We start from the raw sequence: 18,554 nt of genomic DNA, 5'->3' as shown, positions 1-18,554 counted from the left end.
GCTCACGCGCGACCGCTACGGTCGCAGGTTCGAATCCTGCCTCGGGCATGGATGTGTGTGATGTCCTTAGGTTAGTTAGGTTTAAGTAGTTCTAAGTTCTAGTGGACTGATGACGTCAGATGTTGAGTCCCATAGTGCTCAGAGCCATTTTTGAACTGGGAGAGGGTTCATGGGTGAGGTGCCGTTGTGAGCGCTGAAGCAGGCTGACCCCGCCCCCCTGTGCAGGAGGCGTGCGAGGCGTCATCGGAGGCCGTGGCGCCGGCGCTGCCGCCCAAGCCGCGCTCCCGCAAGAAGCGGCCTCCGCCCCCGCCGCCTCCGCCGCCCCCGCCGCAGCCCTCGGAGGCGGCAGCCGGGCCCGTCAACCGGCTGGACAGCCTCGTGTTCGGCACCGCCGGCGGCGTCGCAGAGGACGAGGTTGACGAGAGCAGAGGGCCGCAGGTAGACGGAGAAGTCAGTGTAGGGCTGGACGCGGAGGAACGAGACCGAGGCGTGCGACAGGAGGGGGACGAGGACGAGGAAGACGAAGAGGAGGAGGAGGAAGAAGAAGAGGAAGAGGAGGAGGACCTCATCCCAGAGTTCGGCGTGACGGCCGTGGTGGGCTGCGAGGCCTTCTTCCCCTACCACTGGGGGCTGGCCTCACACCTCGACCCCATCGGGGAGGAGGACGAGAACAGGTGCGTACCTTTACATTTCTGCACTAGCTCTCTGGCTGCGGCTTCACCTGCTTACGCACTGGCTGCATACTCTGATCAGCCAGAGCATTTTGACTACCGACCTACTATCGATACAAACCCATCCAGGCTACAGTAGCGTCACTTAACGGCGAACGACTCCTAGTCAGTCACACGCACGGTACTTGTAATATCAGTGAGCGTGCTGTCCGTGTGTAGAAAGGGCAACACGCGTGATCCATCTCACAAGGGAACCTCCCCATCGCACCCTCTCAGATTTAAAGTTGGCACAGGGATAGGCCGTGAAACACTGAACACAGATCAATCGAGAAAACAGGAAGAAGTTGTGTGGAACTATGAAATAAATAAGCAAAATATACAAACTGAGTAGTCTATGTGCAAGATATGCAACATCAAGGACCATGCCAGCTGACGAGCGACGTGGTCCCGTGGATAGAGTGAGCAGCTGCGGAGCGAGAGGTCCTTGGTTCAAGTCTTCCCTCGAATGAAAATTTTAGTTTATTTTCGCAAAGTTACGATCTGTCCGTTCATTCATTTACGTCTCTGTTCACTGTAATAAGTTTAGTGTGTTTTGCGACCGCACCGCAAAACCGTGCGATTAGTAGACGAAAGGACGTGCCTCTCCAATAGGAACCGAAAACATTTGATCGCAAGGTCATAGGTCAACCGATTCCTCCACAGGAAAATACGTCTGATATATTCTATACGACTCTGGTGACGGCATGTGTGTCACATGACAGGAATATGTTGTCGACCCACCTAACTTGTACACTTGGCGAATGGGTAAAAAGATTCTTCTACCTTGCCCGATTTAGGTTTTCTTGTGGATGTGATAATCACTCCCAAAAAAGTTTGTCACATAAACTGCAACAAATGAATGCAACAGTTTCACAGTCGCACAGTTTTCCCTGTTGCTCTGTCAAAACATGTTTTTTACGTTTTCAAATGTTTCCGTGTGTAGGGCGTCAAATCCTGCATATGTCCAAGCAAATCTGAACATGTGCTGGAATTTTGGAGAGCGAAGTAGATTATGTGTGTGTCTGAACTTTGATAATTGTCTGAAAATAAAAAATTAAATTTTTCACTCGAGAGAAGGCTTGAACCAAGGACCTCTCGTTCCGCAGCTGCTCACGCTAACCACGGGACCACTGCACTCATAAGCTCATTCTCGCCTTGATGTTGCTTACGTTGCACATGGACTACTCAGTTTGTATATTTTGCTTATTTTTTTCATAGTTCCACACAACTTCTTCCTGTTTTCTCGATTGATCTGTGTTCAGTTTTTCAAGGCCTATCCCTGTGCCAACTTATAACTAAATCTGAGGGGGGTGCGATGGGGAGGTTCCCTTGTCAGTATCACCGAGGGCAGATTGTCAACAAGGCACTGTGCAAGATGGTAGTGCCTCCATAATGGTGTGGGCTGTGTTTACATGGAATAGACTTGATCCTCTGCTCCAACTGACCCGCTCATTGACTGGAAATGGTTATGTTTCCGCTACTCCGAGACCATTTTCAGCCATTCATGGACTTCTTGTGGTTATGGATGACAGTGCGCCATGTAATTGCTGCACAATTGTTCGCGATTCGTCTGAAGAACTTTCTAGGCAATTCGAGCGAATGGTTTGACCAACCAGATCACCCGATATGAATCCCATCGAACATTTATTGGACCTAATCGAGACGTCAGTTCGTGGACAGGATCTCGCACCCGCAGCACTTCCGCAATTATGGACGGCTGTAGAGGCAGGTATGGCTCAACATTTCTGCAGGGGACTTCCAACGACTAGTTGAATCCATGTCATGTCCAGCTGCTGCACTGCGGAAGGTCGGAGACGATATTAGTAGGTATCCCGTGACTTTTGTCACCGCGGTAGAGATCGTCAGTATTTTGACTAAAGCGTTTTTTGAGAATAACGAAGAAAAACTAAAATTATATACAGGGTGAACCATTGATTGTGACCGGGCCAAATATCTCACGAAATAAGCGTCAAACGAAAAAACTACAAAGAACGAAAATCGTCTAGCTTGAAGGGGGAAACCAGATGGCGCTATGGTTGGCCCTCTCGATGGCGCTGGCATAGGTCAAACGGATATCAACTGCCCTTATTTTAATAAATATGAACCCCCATTTTTTATTACATATTCGTGTAGTACGTAAAGAAATGTGAATGTTTTAGGACCACATTTTTCGCTTTGTGATAGATGGCGTTGAATTAGTCACAAACGTATAAGTACGTGGTATCAAGCAACATTCCGCCACTGCGGACGGTATTTGCTTCGTGATACATTACCCGTGTTAAAATGGACCGTTTACCAATTGCGGAAAAGGTCGATATCGTATTGATGTATGGCTATTGTGATCAAAATGCCCAAAGGGCGTGTGCTATGTATGCTGCTCGGTATCCTGGACGACATCATCCAAGTGTCCGGACCCTTCGCCGGATAGTTACGTTATTTAAGGAAACAGGAAGGGTTCAGCCACATGTGAAACGCCAACCACGACCTGCAACAAATGATTATCCCAAGTAGGTGTTTTAGCTGCTGTCGCGGCTAATCCGCACATCAGTAGCGGACAAATTGCGCGAGAATCGGGAATCTTAAAAACGTCGGTGTTGAGAATGCTTCATCAACATGGATTGCCCCCATAACATATTTTTATGCACCAGAAATTGTATGGCGACGACTTTGAATGTCGTGTACAGTTCTGACACTGGGCACAAGAGAAATTACGGGACGATGACAGGTTTTTTGCTCGCGTTCTATTTAGCGACGAAGCGTCATTCACCAACAGCGGTAACGTAAACCGGCATAATATGCACTATTGGGCAAAGGAAAATCCACGATGGCTGCGACAAGTGGAACATCAGCGACCTTGGCGGGTTAATGTATGGTGCGGCATTATGGGAGGAAGGATAATTGCCCCCCATTTTATCGATGGCAATCTAAATGGTGCAATGTATGCTGATTTCCTACGTAATGTTCCACCGATGTTAATACAAGATGTTTGTCTGCATGACAGAATGGCGATGTACTTCCAACATGATGGATGTCCGACACATAGCTCGCGTACGGTTGAAGCGGTATTGAACAGCATATTTCATGACAGGTGGATTGGTCGTCGAAGCACCATACCATGGCCCGCACGTTCACCGGATCTGACGTCCCTGGATTTCTCTCTGTGGGGAAAGTTGAAGGATATTTTCTATCGTGATCCACCGACAACGCCTGACAACGTGCATCAGCGCATTGTCAATGCATCTGCGAACATTGCGGAAGGCGAACTACTCGCTGTTGAGAGGAATGTCGTTACACGTATTGTCAAATGCATTGAGGTTGGCGGACATCATTTTGAGCATTTATTGCATTGATGTGGTATTTACAGGTAATCACGCTGTAACAGCATGCGTTCTCAGAAATGATAAGTTCACAAAGGTACATGTGTCACAGTGGAACAACCGAAATAAAATATTCAAACGTACCTACGTTCTGTATTTTAATTTATAAAACCTACCTGTTACCAACTGTGAGCCATGTGTTTGCGACTATTACAGCGCCATCTATCACAAAGAGAAAAAAGTGGTCCATCTAAAACATTGAGATTTCTTTAGGTACTACACGAATATGAAATAAAAATGCGGGTTCCTATTTTAAAAAAACGCAGTTGATATCCGATTGGCCTGTGGCAGCGCCATCTAGCGGGCCAACCATAGCGCCATCTGGTTTCCCCCTTGAAGCTAGACAAGTTTCGTAGTTTTTTCGTTTGACGCTTGTTTCGTGAGACTTTTTGCCCGGTCACTATCAATGGACCACTCTGTATATTGATGAGGTCCCATACTCCGAAGAGCGTAGGGGACGATGCTGGAGACCGACACCGCCGTACTAGGGAAGGTCCTAGCGGAGACGGTTTGACATTGCCTTCCTCCGACCGTAATGGGGATTAATGATCAGGATGAAGACGACACAACAACACCCAGTCATCTCCAGGCCGGAAAAATCCCTGACCCCGCCGGGAATCGAAGCTGGGACCCCGTGCGCGGGAAGCGAAGACGCTACCGCAAGACCACGAGCTGCGGACTTACATATAACAAACATTTGCTTATTATTTTCTTTCACTACTTTGTGTTGTAGTGGTGGCCGCGTAATTCATTCAGTAGCCAGATATTCGTAGCATTTTCCACTCTTCATAAAGCACGACAAGCGACTGTCAGTTGTAGGTAAGAAGCACCCACACACTCACACAACTGCTTGGAGTACTTAAGGCCGATGACGAGGTCAGTCGGCCAAATAATGTGGACCAAACTGGAAGAAACGGGAAATTCGAAAACAAGTCATCAGCCGTGTTTACGCCGACCCTCAGTGACGTGACTCTGCCTGCAGCTGTGGAATCCACTGAGCGCGTGTAACACTTGTTTGCGTCGCAAACCCTTCGCTGTCCGCTGCTGGTCGCTACTTGCTCGCAAGGGAAACTCCCTAACGCATCACCCACAGATTTAGTGGTAAAGTGGCTCGAGGGACAGTCCGTCAAAAACTGAAGTATCGAGCATGAAGACAGGAAGAAGGTGCACTGAACTGTTAAAAAAAAGCAAAATCGAAAGAGTGATCGTTCCAAGCACAAGATGTGCAATTTCGAGCGAGTTTTCCCACGCCCGGGTTCCCGGGTTCGATTCCCGGCGGGGTCAGGGATTTTCTCTGCCTCGTGATGGCTGGGTGTTGTGTGCTGTCCTTAGGTTAGTTAGGTTTAAGTAGTTCTAAGTTCTAGGGGACTTATGACCACAGCAGTTGAGTCCCATAGTGCTCAGAGCCATTTTTCGAGCGAGTTTAAACAACCTCGGCATCGTGGTTATGTACTTACTGCGCTGGAGAAGGTCCGTGTTCAAATCTAACTCGTGTCCACTTCTCCTTCGCAAAATTATGGACTGTCCGTCCGGTCACTGATGTGCCTGTTCTCCTGCTGTAGTCTTCGCAGTTGTCATACTATGCGTTGGTTATAGAATATGAGTCATGTGGTTAGAATATGTTACCGTCGCAAGTAAATGTGTTGCATAATCAGAACAGGCGAGATCTCGCATAGGCCTGTCACAGAAATAAAAACAACAGATAAACGGGTGTGAAATATGTTACAAGAAAGGAATTCAAGAGTCAAAACTTCCTAAACGGAACGCAAGAGCCATAATACGTGGTATTTGTGTACAACAATTAGGAGGCACGTTTATCTGGAGGTCCCTTCCTTACAACTCGCTGCTGCAAACGGACATTACACCACGACTCGGACATAAATTTGAATACAGTGAACAGACATATCAATGACGGAACGGACAATTCATAATTTTTTTTTTTAAAAGTAAGGGGGGGGGGGGCACGAACGAGATAAGAACTCGGAACTCCCGCTTCGCAGTGGAACAACGTGACCACATAACTGTGACGCCGTTTCGATTTTGCTTCTTTTAACACAGTTCGGTATACCTTCTTCCTGTACTGATGCTTCATCGGTCTTCAGTTTTTGACCGGCTGTCCACTGGGACACCATACCCCCAAGTCTGAGGGGGTTGGGATGGGGAGTTGCCCCTGTCAGTATGTGCGACGACAGCGCGAATATGGCACGTGTGTGACGGCTACGTTCAATTTCATGCGTAACATCGGAAACAATAGGAAACTGAAACGGAAATTGCATTGCTGGATGGGATAAGTGTGTCGCCGGAGAATGAAGTTCCCGAAAAGTGGGTTATACCAGACACGTGTTTCAAAGTGCTGAAGATACGTAACATAATTTTATTCCAATATCCTTATCTCGGAAAATTAAACATGATGGTGGAGCCAAAAATAAGAGAAATGGACACCCGATTTCGAGAGGCGACCATTGTCGTGGAGGAACTGGCCATTGTCGTGGAGGAACTGGCAGTTTTTCAGATCGTAAATAGGCGTGCTCATTTCGCTGTTTGTGTCCTCTTCACACGGAAATTTTGGAAATTTGTGGTAAGTTCCTATGGGGCCAAACTGCTGAGGTCATCGGTCCCTAGACTTACACACTACTTAATCTAACTTAAACTAAGCTACGCTACGGATATCAAACACCGCCATGCACGAGGGAGGACTCGAAGCTCCGACTGGGGGAGTCGCGCGAACTGTGGCAAGGCGCTGTAGACTGCGAGGCTACTCACAAGGGAACCTCCCCATCGCACCCCCCTCAGATTTAGTTATAAGTTGGCCCAGCGGATAGGCCTTGAGAAACTGAACACAGATCAATCGAGAAAACAGGAAGAAGTTGTGTGGCACTATGATAAAAATTAGTAAAATATACAAACTGAGTAGTCCATGCGGTGATAGGCAATATCAAGGACAATGGTAGTCTAGGAGTGCCGTGGTCCCGTGGTTAGCGAGAGCAGCTGCGGAATGAAAGATCCTTGGTTCAAGTCTTCCCTCGAGTGAAAAGTTTAATTTTTTATTTTCAATTTATGTGACAAACTCTTATATTTTCATCACTTTTTTGGTAGTGATTATCACATCCACAAGAAAACCTAAATCGGGCAAGGTAGAAGAATCTTTTTACCCATTCGCTAAGTGTACACGTTAGGTGGCTCGACAACATATTCCTGTCATGTGACGCACATGCCGTCACCAGTGTCGTATAGAATATATCAGATGTGTTTTCCTGTGGAGGAATCGGTTGACCTATGACCTTGCGATCAAATGTTTTCGGTTCCCATTGGTTCCCATTTCGTCTGCTAATCGCACGGTTTTGCGGTGCGGTCGCAAAACACATACACTAAACTTATTACAGTGGACAGAGACGTCAATGAACGAACGGACAGATCATAACTTTGCGAAAAGAAAGAAAGTAAAATTTTCAGTCGAGAGAAGACTTGAACCAAGGATCTCTCGTGCTGCAGCTACTGACGCTAACCACGGGACCACGGCGCTCCTGAGTTCATATACTCCTTGATGTTGCATATCTTGCACATGGGCTACTTAGTTTGTATATTTTACTAATTTTTTTCATAGTTCCACACAACTTCTTCCTGCTCTCTCGGTTGACCTGTGTTCAGTTTTTCAAGGCCTACCCACTGTGCCAACTTATAACTAAATCTGAGGGGGGTGCGATGGGGAGGTTCCCTTGTCAGTGCAACCACAGCGCGCGGCCCCACAGACAACGCCCTTCTGCCAAGTTTCGCACTCTGTGCGCCGGCAACCCGCCGAGATGAGTGTGGTCAGCTTGTGAACATCCATGGAGAGTCTTGATCTTTGAAGATAAATGTACAGTGTGTTAACTGTAAGACGGCAGAGTTGGGTGTGGAGCGCGGGGAGAGGAGGAAGCAAGCATTGGGTGGCGAGGGAAGGGGAGCCGTTGTGGGGGGCGGGGGGGGGGGAGGGGGGGGGTTTGGGGACAAGACACGCCTACCAGTTGCAGTGCTGGCACTACAAATTGCGCGTCACGCTTACATGAAAGCAGACGAAAGGCTTGGAAGTAAAACTCGCTTTAAATGTTGTTCGTAAACGAAACTGAAATCGTCAAAAAAAAATGGCTCTGAGCACTATGGGACTTAACATCTATGGTCATCAGTCCCCTAGAACTTAGAACTACTTAAACCTAACTAACCTAAGGACAGCACACAACACCCAGCCATCACGAGGCAGAGAAAATCCCTGACCCCGCCGGGAATCGAACCCGGGAACCCGGGCGTGGGGAGCGAGAACGCTACCGCACGACCACGAGATGCGGGCGAAATCGTCATGTACATTAAAATATATATACAGGGTGTTACAAAAAGGTACGGCCGAACTTTCAGGATACATTCCTCACACACAAATAAAGAAAAGATGTTGTGTGGACATGTGTCTGGAAACGCTTAATTTCCATGTTAGAGCTCATTTTAGTTTCGTCAGTATGTTCTTCCACCTACGCTCAATCGAGCACGCTATCATGATTTCATACAGGATACTCTACCTGTGCTGCTAGAACATGTGCCTTTACAAGTACGACACAACATGTGGTTCATGCACGATGGAGCTCCTGCACATTTCAGTCGAAGTGTTCGTACGCTTCTCAACAACAGATTCGGTGACCGATGGATTGGTAGAGGCTGACCAATTACATGGCCTCCACGCTCTCCTGACCTCAACCCTCTTCACTTTCATTTATGGGGGCATTTGAAAGCTCTTGTCTACGCAAACCCGGTACCAAATGTAGAGACTCTTCGTGCTCGTATTGTGGACGGCTGTGATACAATACGCCATTCTCCAGGGCTGCATCAGCGCATCAGGGATTCCATGCGACGGAGGATGGATGCATGTATCCTCGCTAACGGAGGACATTTTGAACATTTCCTGTAACAAAGTGTTTGAAGTCACGCTGGTACGTTCTGTTGCTGTGTGTTTCCATTCCAGGATTAATGTGATTTGAAGAGAAGTAATAAAATGAGCTCTAACATGGAAAGTAAGCGTTCCCGGACACATGTCCACATAACATATTTTCTTTCTTTGTGTGTGAGGAATGTTTCCTGAAAGTTTGGCCGTACCTTTTTGGCTCTGAGCACAATGGGACTTAACATCTGTGGTCATCAGTCCCCTAGAACTTAGAACTACTTAAACCTAACTAACCTAAGGACATCACACACATCCATGCCCGAGGCAGGATTCGAACCTGCGACCGTAGCAGTCGCGCGGTTCCGGACTGAGCGCCTAGAACCGCTAGACCACCGCGACTGGCCGCCGTACCTTTTTGTAACACCATATATATATATATATATATATATATATATATATATATATATATATATATATATATATATATGTGTGTGTGTGTTTGTCTACTATGCGCTCACAAACCATTCATCCGATGGCAATGAAACTTTGGTGAGTTGTTCTACGAACGCCCAAAAAAAGTAATAGATAATGTTTCAACAGTTAGCTCATTGTAGCATGCGTAGCGCAATTGGTTAGGTAGAAACTTGTATTGCAGCGGACCTGCGTTCGATTCCCACTGCTCGCAATATTTTTTCATTTTATTTCATTCCCCGCAATGTTAAACTATTAATTATAAAATTTAAATATACTTAAACAGGTCATATAGTATAACGTAACTGTCAATCTCTATGTATAAAAATGAATGTATGTATGTCTGCCCTCTGTGCGTTCCCAAACCATTCATCCGATTGCGATGAAATTTTGGTGATTTGTTCTCCGTACGCCCACGAAGGTTCCTAGCCGAAAAGAAAATGAATAAGACACATTCTTGAGGAGACATGAGGCCATAAACAATGAGATGCCACCGCGGGAAAATACCCAGATTTATGCATCCACTATTTGAGAATGAGAGCACTTAGCAACTAGCAACAAACGTTACATACAATTTCAAACATTTACGAAAATTTTTCTCGCTGACACCCCCCACAAAATAATGAAAGGAAAAAAGGTTGTCGCTTACTACATTTTCTTAGTACATGCCGTAAATCTGCTGCAGTAGGCATGGCGTTTTAATGTATTATTTCGTTACTATTAACTCTAATCGCAACATATTTCGCATACAGTATCCACATATATCAGTAAATTCGACGGCAAATTTATGTCTCTTTACGGCATATAATTCAGGAGATACGACGTGGTAAACATCGAGATGCGTGAAAAAGTGCCGCGTCAGGCATGACGTTTTGTTCTGTTATTTCTTCACTACTAACACTATTCGCAACACGTTTCGCAAACAACACAGTCAGCTACGTAATGTTGGCAGCAGTCGAAACTGCGTGCCTACCGAAGCCTCCCGACGTTTACCGACTTATACCGATTCAGGTCTAGGGAGAGGACTGCCATCTAAAAGTTTACACACTGTACAAGGTCTGCAGTGGTAAATAAATGTCGTGTGGCTAGGGCCTCCCGTCGGGTACACTGTTCGCCGGGTGCAAGTCTTTCGATTTGACGCCACTTCGGTGACTTGCGCGTCGATGGGGATGAACTGATGATGATTAGAACAACACAACACCCAGTCCCTCAGCGGAGAAAAATCTCCGACCCCGGGAATCGAAACCGGGCCCTTAGGATTGACATTCTGTCGCGCAGATCACCTTTTTTTTTTGCTTTTGGTCTGGGCGGACGTCACAAGACATCCGTTCAAGTTGATCGTTGATTCATTTACTCAGTTTTTTATTACAGAGGGCGAGCAGCCCTCTGACCGAAACGGTTGAGCTAACGTGCCGGCATCACTCAGCTACCAGGGGCGGATGGTGTGCAGTGGTGTCAGAGTTCGATGCATATTGAAACTGTGCACACCAAATTTCGGACTATTTTTGATGGAAGGCAGTAGAGAGATGTTAGAAAATGCAAACTGCGACGTGGCTCGTCAGTTGTGCCCAGGTAGATCGGGCCGTACTAGCGAAACGCAGCGATGTGTGTGTGTGTGAGAGAGAGTCCAGCTCCGGTGCACAGTTTAAATATGTCAGGAGATCTTACCTGTTTTTCTGTTTCCTACATCGACACACAGGTCCTGCCATAGGAACCTGGTGGCTGCCTTCCTCAGAAACTGACGACAGTGTGCTGCTAGCGTTTGCTTACCCATCGGCCATCCCAAAACTACTCCATGAGCGTCTTTTGAGTTCATGTTTAACTGGAAGTAACACATTACTAAGCCGCTCAAACAATCAATGTCATCTAGTTTTGCTCTTCGTATAATAGCTAGCCGTGGAAGCAGCCGAACCTTCTACCATATTTTGCATTTTTCCCCTCAATAATAGCCGCGTAGTCTTGGGCGACTTGCCACGGTTCGTGCGGCTCTCCCCGTGGGAGGTTCGATCCCTCCCTTGGGCATGGTTGTGTGTGTTCTCCATAGCGTAAGTTGGGTTAAGTTGGATTAAGTAGTGTGTAAAGTTAGAGGCCGATGACGTCAGCAGTTTGGTCCCTTAGGAATTCGAGGCCGAGCGTTTCTAGGCGCTACAGTCTGGAACCTCGCGACTGCTACGGTCGCAGGTTCGAATCCTGCCTCTGGCATGGATGTGTGTGACGTCCTTAGGTTAGTTAGGTTTAAGTAGTTCTAAGTTATAGGGGACTGATGACCTCAGAAGTTAAGTCCCATAGTGCTCAGAGCCATTTGAACCTTAGGAACTTACCACAAATTTCCAAATTTTTCCTCAATAATATCTTGTAGGATAAATTTTTGGGTAAACCATCACCTAGAAAAAAAGTATTCATCGGGTGGTGTTCACCAGCAGTTGTCTTGTTCGTGCCTCATCAAGAAGCTAAACATTTTAACTGTACTGTCGCAATACGTACGAGCATATTCGCTTACGAAACTCTACATCAACATGTAAGAAAATGAAACCCCTACAGCCGTTCTTATGATGTCATTTATTGTATTACTACCAGTTTTGGTGCTTCAGTGCACTATCTCCAAGAATTTTTTTCTTTTTCAGTCATCAGTCTCCTGTTTGGTTTGATGCAGCCCGCCACGAATTCCTCCCCTGTTCCAACCTCTTTATCTCAGGCCTTAGCTGATGCTAAAGGCGTTAACACCATACGTATACATGATGTATGAGTCGCCAGTAATCCTGGTTTACGCAGACTACCTGCAACTTTGATGTTGTCTCTCCATCCACTAACTATAAACTTGATAGTTGAAGTCCCCTAGATCACAAGGATGGGCATACAAAAATCTTCATAAACAGTACATTACAGTTTGAGAAGAAAAGTGATGTCCATACTTTTAACACGAGAGGAACAAATGATCCCTATTATCAATCATTAAAGCTGTCAGTGGAGTCCAATATACAGCAACAAAAATTTTTGATCGTTTTCCCAATAACACAATATGTCTGACGGGTGGCAAAGCAGCTTCTAAATGTAACATAAAATAACTTGCCCTGGACAACATTCCATAGACAAATTTCTTTTTAAAAACTGGTAACCTGAAAAAAAGAACTCGTTTTGAAGTGTAGTAATCCGTGTAGGTTACAGCCGCGCGATGGAAATTATCAGATTGTGAACGCAGACTGGCAGTTGGGGCTACAGGCCCGTATCACTAACGTCGATTTGCAGTAGGGTTTTGGAACATATACTGTATTCGAACATCATGTTCTCGAAGAAAACGATTTGTTGACACATAGTCAGCGCGGTTTCAGCAAATATCGTTCTTGTGAAACACAACTAGCTCTTTATACTCTTGAAGTAATAAGTGCTATCGACAGGGTTTTGGAACATATACTGTATTCGAACATCATGTTCTCGAAGAAAACGATTTGTTGACACATAGTCAGCACGGTTTCAGCAAATATCGTTCTTGTGAAACACAACTAGCTCTTTATACTCATGAAGTAATAAGTGCTATCGACAGGGGATGTCAAATTGATTCCATATTTTTAGATTTCCAGAAGGCTTTCGACACCGTTCCTCACAAGCGTCCTCTAACCAGACAGCGTGCCTACGGAGTATCGCCTCAGTTGTGCGACTGGATTAGTAATTTCCTGTCTGAAAGGTCACAGTTCGTAGTAATAGACGGAAAGTTATCGAGTAAAACAGAAGTAATATCCGCCGTTCCCCACGGAAGTGTTATAGGCCCTCTATTGTTCCTGATATATATTAACGACATAGGAGACAATCTGAGTAGCCGTCTTAGATTGTTTGCAGATGATGCTGTCATTTACCGTCTTGTAAAGTCATCAGTTGATCAAAACGACATGCAGAATGATTTAGATAAGATATCTGTATGATGCGAAAAGTGGTAATTGACACTGAATAAGGAAAAGTGTGAACTTATTCACATGAGTACTAAAAGAAATCAGCTAAAATTCGATCACGTGATAAGTCACACAAATCTGAAGGCTGTAAATTCAACTAAATACTTAGGGATTACAATTGCAAATAAACTAAATTGGAACGATCACATGGATAATATTGTGGGTAGAGCAAACCAAAGACTGCGACCCATTGGCAGGTCACTTAGAAGGTGCAACAGTTCTACTAAAGAGACTGCTTACACCACGCTTGTCCGCCCTATTCTGGAGTATTGCTGTGCGGTGTGGGATCCGCATCAGGTGGGACTGGCGGATGACATCGAAAAACTACAAAGAAGGGAAACTCGTTTTGTATTATCGCGAAATACGGGAGATAGTGTCACAGACATGATACGTGAATTGGAGTGGCAATCATTAAAACAAAGGCGTTTTTCGTTGCGACGGGATCTTCTCATGAAATTTCAATCACCAGTTTTCTCCTCCGATTGCGAAAACATTGTGTTGGCACCCATCTACATAGGGAGAAATAATCATCACGATAAAATAAGAGAAATCAGGGCTCGCACAGAAGAATGTAAGTGCTCGTTTTTCCCGCGTGCCGTTCGAGAGTAGAACGGTAGAGAGACAGCTTGAAGGAGGTTCATTGAACCCTCTGCCAGCCACTTTATTGTGAATAGCAGAGTAATCACGTAGACGCAGACGTAGACGTAGCTGCACGAGTAGGACTAGAAAATGTGTTCATTCGTCTTAATACTAAACATATATACATATTCGTTCCACATCAGTTCCATAAAAGAACAACTGGTGTATGTGAACGTAATTAACAAACAAAGTGAGAAGTTGTTTGTAAGGTCAAATAGAACACGCATCGAGACAGGGAAAACTGATTGTGAAGTCAAACCGTTGACTCACCCAAAGCGGACAGCCTACTTTGCTATTCACGACAAGAGACGGACGCGGGAGGTGGGGAAAGTGATTCTTCTGCCGAAGTCCGTGCGTGGGCGGAGAGGCGCGGTCGCCGCTCCTGAGGTTTTTCTCGCGTTCCCCGTGTGACTGGGTGACGCGTCCCCACGTGAGCTCACGCGCTGACGACACGGCGCACTGCGTGGGAGTCTGCCGGAACGCGTAGTCGCCAGTCGCAAAAACACGGCGGCCTCGTCTGGACGGCGAACCGAGGGCGGCGCGAACGTCACCGGGGGTTGGTAACACTTGTTACGCTGGCGCAGCAAGTGGTTAGATACTAGGAATGCTGCGCACAGACCTGCTTCGACAGTAAACTTTTTTAAACTCCATTCACTTCTGCAGCGCTGTGTAATCTGTAATTACTTTTACAATCAGCCTCAGAACGGCACTTCGGGATTGTTAGTATCTGAAAAATGAATCTTTATCATTTTCAGCTTCACTGCTGAGTGATACCAATATTATTGTAGTATGAAAACCACCGAAGTTGTGCTGATACAGATGTAGTGTGTTACGGCCGGTTTCGCTACGGTCACAGGTTCGAATCCTGCTTCGGGCATGGATGTGTGTGTTGTCCTTAGGTTAGTTAGGTTTAGGTAGTTCTAAGTTCTAGGGGACTGATGACCTCAGAAGTTAAGTCCCATAGTCCTCAGAGCCATTTGAACCATTACGGCCAGTTTCGCACGTTAGAACATCATCAGGTTGTCGAGCAGTGTCATAGCCATGATTTAAGAGGACTGGTTGTCTTACGTATCGTTAGGGGCAAAATCTGGAAAAGAAGATCAGACGATGGGCACAATATTTATGTGATCGTCACATACAAATGTTTCCTCTAACGTTGCGTAAAACAATAAGACATTTAAAATCATAATATTGGCATAACTCGGCAACCTGATGAGTTCTACACTGAAGCGCCTAACAAACTGGTATAGGCATTCGTATTGAAATACAGACATGTAAACAGGCAGAATACGGCGCTGCAGTCGGCAACGCCTGTATAAGACAGCAAGAGTCTGGCGCAGTTGTTAGATCGGTTTCTGCTTCCACATTGGCAGGTTCTTAAGATTTAAGTGAGTTTCAACGTGGTGCCATAGTCGGCGCACGAGCGATGGGGGTCACAGCATCTCCGAGGTAACGATGACGTGGGGATTTTCCAGTACGACTACTTCGCGAGTGTACCGTGAATATCAGGAATCCGGTAAAACATCAAATCTCCGGCATCGCTGCGGCCGGAAAAAGATCCTGCAAGAACGGGACCAACGATGACTGAAGAGAATCGTTCGCCGTGACAGAAGTGCAACCCCTCCGCAAATTTCTGCAGATTTCAATGCTGGGCCATCGCCTGGGCCCGTCAACACCGACATTGGGCTGTTTATGACTGGGAACATGTTGCCTGGTCGGAAGAGTCTAGTTTCAAATTGTATCGAGCGGATGGACGTGTATGGGTATGGGGACAACCTCATTAATCCATGGACCCTGCATGTCAGCAGGGGACTGTTCGAGCTGGTGGAGGCTTTGTAATGGTGTGGGGCGTTTGTAGATGGAGTGATATGGGACCCCTGATACGTCTAAATACGACTCTGACAGGTGACACGGATGTAAGCATCCTGTCTGATCCCCTGCATCCATTCATGTCCACTGTGCATTCCGACGGACCTGGGGAATTAATTCAGCAGGACAATGCGACACCCCACACGTCCAGAATTGCTACAGAGTGGCTCGAGGAACACTCTTCTGAGTTTAAACACTTCTGCTGGCCACCAAACTCCCCACACATGAACGTGATTGAGCATATCTGGGATGCCTTGCAACGTGATGTTCGGAAGAGATCTCCACTCGCTCGTACTCTTACGGATTTATGGACAGCCCTGCAGGATTCATGGTGTCAGTTCCCTCCAGCACTACTTCAGACATTAGTCGAGTCCAGGCCACGCCGTGTTGTGGCACTTCTGCGTGCTCGCGGGGACTCTATACGATATTAAGTAGGTGTATCAGTTTCTTTGGCTCTTCAGTGTAATGCACGAAACCTGTCATTACCCAATACATGTGTATCAGTACTGCTGTGATGGTTCTTATTAATTATTAGTGACTAATATTAGTTAAACATAGCTAATGCAATGTAGATATACAGATATTTTCAAAAGAATTTGTATCTGTAATATGGTTATAAATTAACTTGAATCAGTGAAGACGGGAAACTGTTTTCGGCATGAGTACCCAACTTCATGCGAATAATATTCAGACTGCGCGCTGCAGGATTTGCGTTGTTAGTGTGGTACACAACAGTTTAAATAATCGTTTAGAAATAGATATCTAGCTTAGTCGCTGCCTGCTTGCTGTTTGCTGTTGCGTTTTCGAGAAATTTGCATCAATGTTGTTAAGAAGCGAGGTAAATGGAAATTTTGATTAGGGCCAGATAATTGTTTTACTTCAGTTGCGCCTTTAATATAACGCAAGTTGCATTCAGACCAGTTACAATTCAGTTCAAATTAGGTTCTGGTTAATCAAAGGTTAGCTTACGAGTTTAAGATGGATAACAGTTTGTGGGTACATAGTCTTGGTAATACGTTGATTTTTTATGGAATGAGAAGTAATTCAGGGCTAAATTTCACACAGAAACATAGTGTGTGTGTGTGTGTGGGGGGGGGGGGGGGTTACATTAGTGGTGTTAATGTCATGATTTAGGCGCCGGTATATGTACGGATACATAGGGTTGAGACACGAGCTTCAGTGTGCATTATAGCTGCAGACAGTCAACATGGGTCTGGACAAGATGAGCAGGTTGTTTTATCAAAGCAACAATGCAGTGCCGCTGCTCTTCGCCAGTGCCAACGCATTAAAGAAATACTGAAAGGTCCTCTTTCGGCACCGGGACTGAAGAGCATGATTCGGAATGAACTAGCGATTTTCGAATTGCTCCGGGGAGAGCCCGACGGGCAGTTCCACCAAAAATTGTTGAAGAAGTTGTTGTTGCCATGGCTGAGAATGCTGGACGCGCTGTCACCTTCAAGCAGCGGACGTGCTGTCATGACAGATGAACAATCCACGTTCCACCGTTCGAAAAGTGCTGCGAAAAATTGCGAAATGGTATCTGTAATAGATTACGGTTCCAGGCTGTGGTGGATGCAGGTGGTCGTCACACTGAGCAATGTTCGTAACCAGTAGCCGGCCGGTCTGGCCGAGCGGTTCCAGGCGCTAGGCGCTTCAGTCTGGAACCGCGCGACCGCTACGGTCGCAGGTTCGAATCCTGCCTCGGGCATGGATGTGTATGTTGTCCTTAGGTGAGTTGGTTTAAGTAGTTCTAAGAACTAGGGGACTGATGACTTCAGATGTTAAGTCCCATAGTGCTCAGAGCCATTTGAACCATTTTTTGTAACCAGGAACGTAAACACGGTGCGCAGGTAACAACTATTAGCCTCTCATATGGAAATGACAACGTGTTTCTTTTCATAGTTTACTCGTTACTTTTCTTCCTCGTGACCGTACGAACATTTCCACAAAAATCATTGTACTACGATAACTCATATGTTTCTTGGGGGCCATTTCAAGTAGCGAAAGTTTGATTATAACCACCCTCCATTTAGTTAATGTATACTAACTTACGAGATCAAACAAAATGTGAGAGAGCCTTGCAAATACTAGTTAATCGCTAAGCCATTGCAATTGCTACTCACACTAATCTTTAAAAAATCCTTAATTTAATACAGCTAGAAGTTTATAATTTTCATATTAGTGGCTGTAATTAATGATAACAAATAAAACAAAAGGCCAATGCGAAGGTTAATAAGTTCTGAAACACGTAGACAAACGATATGGTCGATTCGCGGGCAACACATCTGCTTATAAAGCAAATGGCATCCAGGAGACAGGCCAGATTGAGTTGGTTTTGTTTTCTTTGGGCGTGTTGTTTATGAGTTACAGAAAAGAAGCGTCAGCGTCATAAATATTTGTGTGCTTGGAACGTGGCACATAGCTTTACGAATACTTTTAGCATTATCTGTAGCTCATTTGATTTTCTGTCCGCCCCCGGTACCTGTGTGGTCGGCGCAACAGAATGTCAATCCTAAGGGCCCGGCTTCGATTCCCGGCTAGGTCGGAGATTTTCTTCTCTCAGGGACTGGTTATTGTGTTGTCCTAATCGTCATCATTTCATCCCGCACAAGTCGCCGAAGTGGCGTCAAATCGAAAG

The 18,554-nt window shown here is 45.8% G+C and overlaps 1 long non-coding RNA gene across 1 annotated transcript in view; it reads left to right on the top strand.

Moving 5' to 3' along the window:
- The first annotated feature begins 509 nt into the window (after positions 1-509).
- LOC124799320 overlaps positions 510-18,554 on the top strand; it is a 159,388-nt gene continuing 141,343 nt past the window's right edge. Inside the window, exon 1 of the long non-coding RNA XR_007017015.1 lies at positions 510-674. This is a non-coding gene — a long non-coding RNA (uncharacterized LOC124799320). The remainder of the gene's footprint in view (positions 675-18,554) is intronic.

Source organism: Schistocerca piceifrons, chromosome 5 (assembly GCF_021461385.2).
Source record: "Schistocerca piceifrons isolate TAMUIC-IGC-003096 chromosome 5, iqSchPice1.1, whole genome shotgun sequence".
In the NCBI taxonomy this organism is placed as follows: domain Eukaryota; kingdom Metazoa; phylum Arthropoda; class Insecta; order Orthoptera; family Acrididae; genus Schistocerca; species Schistocerca piceifrons.
This window is presented reverse-complemented; position numbering and strand designations above follow the sequence as displayed.